This window comes from Hyla sarda, chromosome 2 (genome assembly GCF_029499605.1).
Source record: "Hyla sarda isolate aHylSar1 chromosome 2, aHylSar1.hap1, whole genome shotgun sequence".
NCBI classification, from domain to species: Eukaryota; Metazoa; Chordata; class Amphibia; order Anura; family Hylidae; genus Hyla; species Hyla sarda.
Window position 1 is genome coordinate 150,099,445 of NC_079190.1, and position 10,649 is coordinate 150,110,093.

The following is a 10,649-nucleotide window of genomic DNA, read 5'->3' on the forward strand; positions in this document are numbered from 1 at the left end:
GTAAGTACAATTTGAGCACCTGATCAACCATAAGTATATCCCAGAATTTTTTCATCACGTCACGGACATGTTTGGACTGCGAGTGAAAGGTAGTGATAAATCTCACCTGATTATCGATGTGTCTTGGTGGTTTCTGTTGGAGTAATGCATCTCTGCTGGTGTATTTCGCTCTCTTGTATGCTCTTTTGATGCAATTTTTGTCATAGCCTCGGTCATGGAATCTCTGACTTAGTTCCCTTGCCTGTGCTTCAAAGGATTCGATGGAGGAACAGATCCTAAAATCTTCAGGATGCAGATAGTGGAAAAAAAGGAAAAGTGAACGACACTGATCAGAGAAAACAGCTGGTATGTACCTATTTATCATCAGTATGTGGGGATATTGGCAAATTATTAGGCAGATTTTTTAGGCAGTTTAACAGTAACCATATAGTAACATAGTAACATAGTTCGTAAGGTTGAAAAAAGACCAGAGTCCATCTAGTTCAACCTATATCCCTAATAAGTCCCTACTGAGTTGATCCAGGGGAAGGCAAAAAACCCTCATACTAGAGGTAAAAATTCCTTCCTGACTCAAAATATGGCAGTCAGAATAAATCTCTGGATCAACATTCTGTTCCTATAAATCTAGTATACGTAACCAGCGATGTTATTATTCTCCAAAAATGCATCCAGACCCCTTTTGAACTCTGTTACAGAGTTCCCCATGACCACCTCCTCAGGCAGAGAATTCCACAGTCTCTCTGCTCTTACAGTAAAGAACTCCCATCTGTGGTGGTGTAGAAACCTTCTTTCCTTTAAACATAGAGGATGCCCCCTTGTTATAGTAACAGTCCTTGGTATAAATAGATCATGGGAGAGATCTCTGTACTGTCCCCTGATATATTTATACATAGTTAGCAGGTCTCCCCTAAGCCTTCTTTTTTCTAAACTAAATAACCCCAATTCTGATAATCTTTCTGGGTACTGTAGTCCTCCCATTCCCCATATTACTCTGGTTGCCCGTCTTTGAACCCTCTCCAGCTCCACTATATCTTTCTTGCCCAATACTGTACACAGTATTCTAGGTGTGGTCTGACTAGTGATTTGTACAGCGGTACAATTATTTCCTTGTCGTGGGCATCTATGCCCCTATTGATGCACCCCATGATTTTATTTACCTTGGCAGCAGGTGCCCGACACTTGTCACTAAAGCTAAGTTTACTATTAACTAGGACCCCTAAGTCCTTTTCCACGTTAGTGGTCCCAAGTGTGCTCCCATTTAACCCCTTAAGGACCGGGGTTTTTTCCGTTTTTGCATTTTCGTTTTTTGCTCCTTGCCTTTAAAAAATCATAACTCTTTCAATTTTGCACCTAAAAATCCATATATGGCTTATTTTTTGCACCACCAATTCTACTTTGTAATGACGTCAGTCATTGTGCCCAAAAATCTACGGTGAAACGGGAAAAAAAATCATTGTGAGACAAAATTGAAAAAAAAAAACGCCATTTTGTAACTTTTGGGGGCTTCCGTTTCTACGTAGTACATTTTTCGGTAAAAATGACACCTTACCTTTATTCTGTAGGTCCATATGATTAAAATGATACCCTACTTATACAGGTTTGAATTTGTCGCACTTCTGGAAAAAATCATAACTTCATGCAGAAAAATTTATACGTTTAAAATTGTCATCTTCTGACCCCTATAACTTTTTTATTTTTCCGTGTATGGGGCGGTATGAGGGCTCATTTTTTGCGCCGTGATCTGAAGTTTTTAACGGTACCATTTTTGCATTGATAGGACTTATTGATAATTTTTTCATGATATAAAAAGTGACCAAAAATGCACTATTTTGGACTTTGGAATTTTTTTGCGCGCACGCCATTGACCGTGCGGTTTAATTAACGATATATTTTTATAATTCGGACATTTCCGCACGCGGCGATACCATTTATGTTTATTTTAATTTTTATTTACACTGTGTTTTTTCTTTTATGGGAAAAGGGGGGTGATTCAAACTTTTAATAGGGAAGGGGTTAAATGATGTTTATTCACTTTTTTTTTGCACTTTTTTTTTGCAGTGTTATAGGTCCCATAGGGACCTATAACACTGCACACACTGATCTTTTACATTGATCACTGGTTTCTCATAAGAAACCAGTGATCGATGATTCTGCCGCATGACTGCTCATGCCTGGATCTCAGGCACTGAGCTGTCATTCGGCGATTGGACAGTGAGGAGGCAGGTAGGGGCCCTCCCGCTGTCCTGTCAGCTGTTCGGGATGCCGCGATTTCACCGCGGCTATCCCGAACAGCCCACTGAGCTAGCCGGCATGCTTTCGGTTTCACTTTAGACGCGGCGTTCAACTTTGAACGCCGCGTCTAAAGGGTTAATAGCGCGCGGCACAGCGATCAATGCTGCGCGCTATTAGCCACGGGTCCCGGCCGTTGTTAGAGGCCGGGCCCGAACCGCTATGACGCGGGGCCACGCCGTGGCCCCGCGTTATAGATCGGGAGTGGACACATGACGTTCCAGTACGTCATGTGTCCTTAAGGGGTTAATATACAACCCCGTCCCAGATTTTTCCTCCCCATGTGCATTACCTTACATTTATCAATGTTGAACCTCATCTGGCACTTCTCAGCCCAAACCCCCAAACTATCCAGATCCATTTGTAACAGTGCACTGTCCTCTATTGTGTTTACCGCTTTACAGAGTTTAGTATCATCTGCAAAGATTGCTACTTTACTATTCAACCCCTCTACAAGGTCATTAATAAATATATTAAATAGAACAGGACCCTAGACTGACCCCTGTGGTACCCCACTAGTAACAGTCACCCAATCAGAATAAGTACCATTAATAACCACCCTCTGTTTCCTATCGCTGAGCCAGTTACTTACCCACTTACACACATTCTCCCCCAGCCCGTTCCTTCTAATAGTATGCACAAATCTTTTATGTGGCACCGTATCAAATGCTTTGGAAAATGCCAGATATACGACATCCAGCGATTGCCCCTGGTCCAGTCTGGAGATCACCTCCTCATAAAAGCTGATCAGGTTAGTTTGACAGGACTGATCCCTTATAAAGCCATGCTGATATGGAGTCATACATTTATTTTTATCAATATACTCCAAAATAGCATCTCTTAGAAAACCCTCAAACAATTTACATACAAAGGAGGTTAAACTAAAACATCTGTAATTTCCAGGGTCATCTTTTTAAATATTGACACCACATTTGCCATGCGCCAGTCCTGGGGAACAGTCCCTGTTACTATAGAGTCCCTGAATATTAAAAATAGAGGTCTGTCTATTACAATACTTAATTCCTTTAGAACTCGGGGGTGAATGCCATCTGGACCTGGTGATTTGTCTATTTAGATTTTTTGTAGGCGGCACTGTACTTCTTCCTGGGTTAGACAGGTGACCTGTACTGGGGAGTACAGTGGAGAAGAATTTGTTTAATATATTAGTTTTTTCCTGATCCCCATTTATAATTTGTTCCTCATCATTTTTTAAAAGGCCAACACTTTCATTTTTGACCTTTTTGCTATTTATATAGTTAAAGAACATTTTGGGGTTAGCTTTACTTTACAATTAGTCTTTCTGTCTCTATTTTTGCGGCTTTTATCTCTATTTTAAATATTTAAACTTTTTCTCTATAGCTATTTAATGCTTCTTCACTGCCATCCTGTTTTAGTAGTTTAAATGCTTTATTTTTGTCATTTTTTTGCCCCTTAACATTTTTATTCATCCATATTGGTTTTCTTTCATTTCTGACCGTTTTATTTCCATAGGGTATATACATCTTACAGTGATTAATTTAAAATATTCTTAAAAGTCTCCCATTTAGTGTCAGTATTCATATTTTTGAGGACATTATCCCATTTTATATTGTTAAGGGCTTCTCTGAGTTGATCGAACTTTGCTTTCCTAAAGTGCATTGTTTAAGTGGCCCCTCGAGAGATTCCCTTATTGAAGAACAAGTTATAATGTATTATATTATGATCACTATTTCCTTGGTGTCCTTCTACTTGCACATCAGTTACTCTATCAGATCTGTTGGTTAATATTAACTCCTTAAGGACACGTGATGTACCGGTACGTCATGAGTCCGCTCCTGATCTATAATGCGGGGCCATGGCGTGGCCCCGCATCATAGCGGGTCGGGCCCGGCCTCTAACAACGGCCGGGACCTGTGGCTAATAGCGCACGCCATTGATCGCGGTGCCGCACGCTATTAACCCTTTAGACACGGCATTCAAAGTTGAACGCCGCGTCTAAAGTGAAAGTGAAAGCATGCCGGTTAGCTCAGGGAGCTATTCGGGATAGCCACGGCAAAATCGCGGCATCCCGAACAGCTTACAGGACAGCTGGAGGATCCCTACCTGCCTCCTCGCTGTCCGATCGCCGAATGGCTGCTCAGTGCATGAGCAGTCAAGCGGCAGAATCCTCGATCATTGGTTTCCTATGAGAAACCAGTGATCAATGTAATAGATCAGTGGGTTCAGTGTTATAGGTCCCTATGGGAGCTATAACACTGCAAAAAAAAAAGTGAATAAAGATCATTTAACCCCTTCCCTATTAAAAGTTTGTATCTACATTTTCATTAGCTATTTTTTTTTTTCCACTGGTCGAAATGGCTTAAGTTTAAACCCTTAAATCAATCTTAGGGTAATAGGTGTAAAAGAGCAGTCTTATTATTTCCTCCTTTTGCCTTATTAGAGACAGAATGCCAGTTATTAGATTATAGTTTAGAAATTATAGAAAACTCTTTCCTTTTTCCCTTTTTCTTCTTTTTCTTTTTTCTCCCTTTTTTTTTTCTTTTTTCTTTCTCTTTTTTGGTGGTCGGCCTGATTTTCGTATACTAACATTAGACCGCATAAAGATCGGCTGCTGTACTTGTTTGGTTTTTGTGGTTGATGTATTGTTGAAACTATAATAAAAAGAATATAATTTAAAAGTTTGAATCACCTCCCTTTTCCCATAAAAAAAAACACAGTGTAAATAAAAATAAACATATATGGTATTGCTGCGCAGTCAATGGCGTACACGCAAAAAAATTCCAAAGTCCAAAATAGTGCATTTTTGGTCACTTTTTATATAATGAAAAAATGAATAAAAAGTGATCAATAAGTCCTATCAATGCTAAAATGGGACTGCTAAAAACTTCAGATCACGGTGCAAAAAATGAGCCCTCATAATGCCCCATACGTGGAAAAATAAAAAAGTTATAGGGGTCAGAAGATGACAATTTTAAACGTATAAATTTTCCTGCATGTAGTTATAATTTTTTCCAGAAGTACAACAAAATAAAAAACCTATATAAGTAGGATATCATTTTAATCGTATGGACCTACAGAATAAAGATAAGGTGTCATTTTTACAGAAAAATATACTACGTAGAAACGGAAGCCCCCAAAAGTTACGAAACTTTTTTTTTTCAATTTTGTCTCACAATGATTTTTTTTCCGTTTCGCCATCGATTTTTGGGCAAAATGACTGATGTCATTACAAAGTAGAATTGGTGGCGCAAAAAATAAGCCATCATATGGATTTTTAGCTGCAAAATTGAAAGAGTTAGGATTTTTTAAAGGCAAGGAGGAAAAAACAAAAATGCAATAACGGAAAAACCCTCGGTCCTTAACCCCTTAAGGACATAGGGCGTATCCATACGCCCCCGTTTCCAAGTCCTTAAGGACCGAGGGCGTATGGATACGCCCTGAGCATTTCCGGCCCCCACCGCTAGCCGGAGGGAAGCCGGAGCCGGATGCCTGCTGAAATCGTTCAGCAGGCATCCCGGCATATCGCCCAGGGGGGTCATTATGTCCCCCCATGTCGGCGATTGCCGCAGATCGCTGGACAATTCAGTCCAGCGATCTGCGGCAGATTCCGGGTCAATCGGGTCTCCAGTGACCCGATGACCCGGAATTACTGGCTGATCGGGGCCGTCAGAGACGGCCCCGAACAGCCAGAGGCAGCAGGGGTGAGGTGGCACTGGTGCCACCTCACGATCGCCCTGATTCGTCGGCCGGATTACCGGCCGACGAATCAGGGCGCCTGCTGCGGGTGTCACTCCCGCAACCCGCTCCGCCCCTCTTCCGGAGGACGTGAGCGGGTGCGGGAAGAAGACCCCAGGAGCTGGGGACCCCGATCCCCGGCGCCCCTGTTGGGATCGGGGCCCCAGGAGCAGCGGCGGCGGCGGCGGAGACGACGAGGGACTGACCTGTGCTGCTGGATCGTTGGAGGTGAGTGACAGCCTCCTGCTGTTGCTTAGCAACAGCTCCCAGCATGCAACAAGGGCATGCTGGGAGCTGTAGTTATGCAACAGCAGGAGGCAGACCACCACAACTCCCAGCATGCCCTTATGGGCATGCTGGGACTTGTAGTTTTGCAACAGCTGAAGGCACATTCTTTCTATGAAAAAGTGTACCTTCAGCTGTTGTGTAACTACAACTCCCAGCTTGCACAATCAGCTAAAGTGCATGCTGGGAGTTGTAGTGGTGCATCTGGTGGTTGCATAACTACAACTCCCAGCATGCCCGTTGGCTGTCGGTGACTGCTGAGAGTTGTAGTTTTGCAACTGCTGAAGGCACACTGAGTTAAGTAGTAAACCAGTGTGTCTCCAGCTGTTGCATAACTACAATCCCCAGCATCCCCAGCCAATGTAGTATGCCTCCGGCTGTTGCATAACTACAAGACCCAGCATGCCCTTCCGCTGTCCGTACATGCTGGGGGTTGTAGCTTTTGCAACAGCTGAAGGCACACTGGTTGCAAAACACTGAGTTTGTTACCAAACTCGGTGTTTCACAACCTGTGTGTCTCCAGTTGTTGCAAAACTACAACTCCCAGCATGCACTGATAGACCGTACATGCTGGGAGTTGTAGTTTTGCAACAGCTGGATGTTCCCCCCCCCCCAATGTGAATGTACAGGGTACACTCACAGGGGGGCGGAGGATTACAGTAAGTATCCGGCTGCAAGTTTGAGCTGCGTCAAATTTTCTGCCGCAGCTCAAACTGCCAGCGAGAAACTACTGTGAACCCCCGCTCGTGTGACTGTACCCTAAAAACACTACACTACACTACCACAAAATAAAATAAAAAGTAAAAAACACTACATATACACATACCCCTACACAGCCCCCCTCCCCTCCCCAATAAAAAGGAAAAACGTCTGGTACGCCACTGTTTCCAGAACGGAGCCTCCAGCTGTTGCAAAACAACTACTCCCAGTATTGCCAGATAGCCACTGACTGTCCAGGCATGCTGGGAGTTTTACAACAGCTGGAGGCCCCCTGTTTGGGAATCACTGGCGTAGAATACCCCTATGTCCACCCCTATGCAATCCCTAATTTAGGACTCAAATGCGCATGGCACTCTCACTTTGGAGCCCTGTCGTATTTCAAGGCAACAGTTTAGGGCCACATATGGGGTATCGCCGTACTCGGGAGAAATTGGGCTTCAAATTTTGTGGGGTATTTTTTGCTATTACCCTTTTTAAAAATGTAAAATTTTTGGGAAAACAAGCATTTTAGGTAAAAAAAAAAATTTTTTTTTTACATATACAAAAGTCATAAAACACCTGTGGGGTATAAAGGTTCACTTAACCCCTTGTTATGTTCCCCGAGGGGTCTAGTTTCCAAAATGGTATGCCATGTGTTTTTTTTTTGCTGTCCTGGCACCATAGGGGCTTCCTAAATGCGGCATGCCCCCAGAGCAAAATTTGCTTTCAAAAAGCCAAACGTGACTCCTTCTCTTCTGAGACCTGTAGTGCTCCAGCAGAGCACTTTTCACCCCCATATGGGGTGTTTTCTGAATCGGGAGAAATTGGGCTTCAAATTTTGGGGGGTGTTTTCTGCTATTACCCTTTTTAAAAATGTAAAAATTTTGGGAAACCAAGCATTTTAGGTAAAAAAAAATAAAAAATGTTCACATATGCAAAAGTCGTGAAACACCTGTAGGGTATTAAGGTTCACATTACCCCTTGTTACGTTCCCCGAGGGGTCTAGTTTCCAAAATGGTATGCCATGTGTTTTTTTTTTGCTGTTCTGGCACCATTTGGGCTTCCTAAATGCGGCATGCCCCCAGAGCAAAATTTGCTTTCAAAAAGCCAAATGTGACTCCTTCTCTTCTGAGACCTGTAGTGCGCCAGCAGAGCACTTTTCACCCCCATATGGGGTGTTTTCTGAATCGGGAGAAATTGGGCTTCAAATTTTGGGGGGTATTTCCTGCTATTACCCTTTTTAAAAATGTTAACATTTTGGGAAACCAAGCATATTAGGTAAAAAATAAAAAAATTTTTTTACATATGCAAAAGTCGTGAAACACCTGTAGGGTATTAAGGTTCACATTACCCCTTGTTACGTTCCCCGAGGGGTCTAGTTTCCAAAATGGTATGCCATGTGTTTTTTTTTTGCTGTTCTGGTACCATAGGGGCTTCCTAAATGCGACATGCCCCCAGAGCAAAATTTGCTTTCAAAAAGCCAAATGTGACTCCTTCTCTTCTGAGACCTGTAGTGCGCCAGCAGAGCAATTTTCACCCCCATATGGGGTGTTTTCTGAATCGGGAGAAATTGGGTTTCAAATTTTGGGGGGTATTTTCTGCTATTACACTTTTTAAAAATGTAAAATTTTTGGGAAACCAAGCATTTTAGGTAAAAAAAATATATATTTTTTTTACATATGCTAAAGTCGTGAAACACCTGTGGGGTATTAAGGTTCACTTTACCCCTTGTTACGTTCCCTGAGGAGTCTAGTTTCCAAAATGGTATGCCATGTGTGTTTTTTTGCTGTTCTGGCACCATAGGGGCTTCCTAAAGGTGACATGCCCGCCAAAAACCATTTGACGCTCCTTCCCTTCTGAGCCCTCTACTGCGCCCGCTGAACAATTAACATAGACATATGAGGTATGTGCTTACTCGAGAGAAATTGGGTTTCAAATACAAGTAAAAATTTTCTCCTTTTTACCCCTTTCAAAAATTCAAAAATTGGGTCTACAAGAAAATGCGAGTGTAAAAAATGAAGATTTTGAATTTTCTCCTTCACTTTGCTGCTATTCCTGTGAAACACCTAAAGGGTTAATACACTTACTGAATGTCATTTTGAATACTTTGGGGGGTGTAGTTTTTATAATGGGGTCTTTTATGGGGCATTTCTAATATGAAGGCCCTTCAAATCCACTTCAAACGTGAACTGGTCCATGAAAAATAGCGAGTTTGAAAATTTTGTGAAAAATGTCAAAATTGCTGCTGAACTTTGAAGCCCTATGGTGTCTTCCAAAAGTAAAAACTCATAAATTTTATGATGCAAACATAAAGTAGACATATTGTATATGTGAACCCCAAAAAAATATATTTTGAATATCCATTTTCCTTACAAGCAGAGAGCTTCAAAGTTAGAAAAATGCAAAATTTTCATTTTTTTCATCAAATTTGGTGATTTTTCACCAAGAAAGGATGCAAGTTACCATAAAATTTTACCACTAAGTTAAAGTAGAATATGTCACGAAAAAACAATCTCGGAATCAGAATGATAACTAAAAGCATTCCAGAGTTATTAATGTTTAAAGTGACAGTGGTCAGAATTGCAAAAAACGCTCCGGTCCTTAAGGTGAAAAAGGGCTCGGTCCTTAAGGGGTTAAGAGGTTAAGTCTAGTAGGGCGCCTCCTCTGGTCGGGCCCTGTACCATTTGGGACAGATAATTGTCTTTAGCTATATGGAGTACATAAGATTATATCAGAGTGTAGTGTAGTAAAATAATTTGCAGCACAGTGTTTTACTGCACTGCACTCTGCTATAATCTAACTACAAATATATAATTAGAAACTAAAATAAAATTGGGGATAGGCCCTTAAGACAGAGGCAGGCCACAGAAGGTGGAGGCTTGCAGACCTGAAGCTGTGTAAGAGGCCTGAAATTTCTGATGGTAGCCATGAAGAATACATAAAGTTGTTGAAAAAAGCAAGTCACTGGTAAATTATGTTTTGTATATACAGTATAAGAGTTGTTTTCAGTGTCTGAGACAGGGTGACTGGTCAGGGTTGATGGAAAGCTGAATGGAGCAAAGAACAGAAATATATTCATGCAAACCTGGTCTAGAGTACTCTGGACTTCAGACTGGACCAAAAGTTTACCTTCCAACAAGGCAATGGCCTTAAGTACATAGCCAAGACCACACAGAAGGGACAATTCTGTGAATGTTCTCTGTGAATGTGAGTGGCCCAAACAAAATCCAGGCTTGAAATCAATGAAACATATTTGGCTGTCCATCTTGAAAATGGCTGTCCACCAAAGATCCCTATCCGAACTGATAGATCTTAAACCACAGCATTTTGCGCAGATTTGATGCACAGGATTTTCTGCTTCAGATTTCAATGGAAACTAAATGACAGCTTCCAATCCTGCGCATCAAATATGTGCATTAAATCTGCGCAGAATACTGTATGTGTGAATAGACCCTTAAAAGGATTTTCAGAGTAGAATGGCAGAAAATCTCCATATTCAGGAGTGCAATAATTGTGGCATCATATTCAAGAATAGATATGAGCAAACTGAGCCCCATTTAAAACTTTAGGGTAAAATCAGCTCACTGAGCTTTCACACTTTGCCAAGCCTTACGAGCCTGGAAAATATGTTTTTATGGCAGAATGGATGGGTGAAATACGGT